The following is a 1,304-nucleotide window of genomic DNA, read 5'->3' as shown; positions in this document are numbered from 1 at the left end:
TGATATATTGAAGAGATCATTATTTTTTGTTTGGACTAAACTGCTAGCCAGTTTATAAAATACAATCTGGCAGCAGTATAAACATTTGCTCTTTTATAATAGATTGTCTGTATCATGAGTTATTACTGGAGCATTAGCTGGCGTCTAGTTACAGGAAACAACTATCTGCTGAAATTGTTTCATCAAAATTGAGCTCGCTGTTAAAAGGAATTTGACACAGCATGTTCTTGATGTATACAGGTCAAAACTGCAGAATTTAGTGAAACAGAATTACAGCACAGACTTATTTGAATGAAAGATTGAATAAACAAGGTTTGGTCAATCATAATTCAAACAACCCGGATGATGCTTTTGATCATCCACATAGCCAAAGAGAAACACAAAACAAGCACAAGGTGGCATGAATTAAGTTTCTCGCCGTCTGCCCCTGCGATGTTCAAAAAGTATAGTTAGTAGCGTTGATAATGACAATATTACCACATTTCCTGAGCTACGAGTGGCATGTATTTATATACAAAAAATTACCCTTTATTATTCAAGAGAGTCATCAGAGACTACGAAGGGGCATGATAGTTTGAATAGTATTTCTGCAAAACAAAACGATATCTGAAAATATAAGAATAAACTTGAAGTTACGGGATATAATATGGTAAATAGAACTTTACATTTTTGGTTTGTGTGATGTCCACTGATAAGTTTTGGTAAGGAAAAATAACGGGATATTGCATATGTTAGAGAAATATATAACTATTTATATATATTGGATGGGACTTATAATTCTTGTTCAGATGCCTGTACACGATAATCTGACATGATCATTTCATACAAAATGACGAATATCTACATACCAATTTCGACATGAAATTGTTAAAACGTTTGGAATATATTCCGAATTAAGATATAGGTAAATAATTACATTTTCAAATGTATTTCTTATTTCATTGAAACGGCATAAATACATTGTTTCTCATTTAGAAACAGTCCGTTCTACTTTTTAATTAAGATCAGAATGTAAAAAAGATTGACATGCAATCATCAGCTAAGAAAAAGACATGAATTTGTAAGAAAAGAGTAGTTAGGCTTATACTACAGCTAAATATTAAATTGCCTTTCCCCTGCACTTTTTCCAATACAAATAACGAACAGTTCCGTTTATAAATAGCTGTTTCCCCTCGAAACAAATCTCTTTTGTGAAGAGGTCAATTGTACCAAATGTTGCAGTTGCGTGACTATAACGGCATTTCACATTTTTCTGATATGGGTGAAAGCCTTCTATCTCCATGAGTTTTTCATATCACGCTCAC

The sequence above is a fragment of the Sinohyriopsis cumingii genome, chromosome 6 (genome assembly GCF_028554795.1).
Source record: "Sinohyriopsis cumingii isolate HCF-2022 chromosome 6, ASM2855479v2, whole genome shotgun sequence".
Taxonomy (NCBI): domain Eukaryota; kingdom Metazoa; phylum Mollusca; class Bivalvia; order Unionida; family Unionidae; genus Sinohyriopsis; species Sinohyriopsis cumingii.
Note: the sequence above shows the minus strand (reverse complement) of the source record.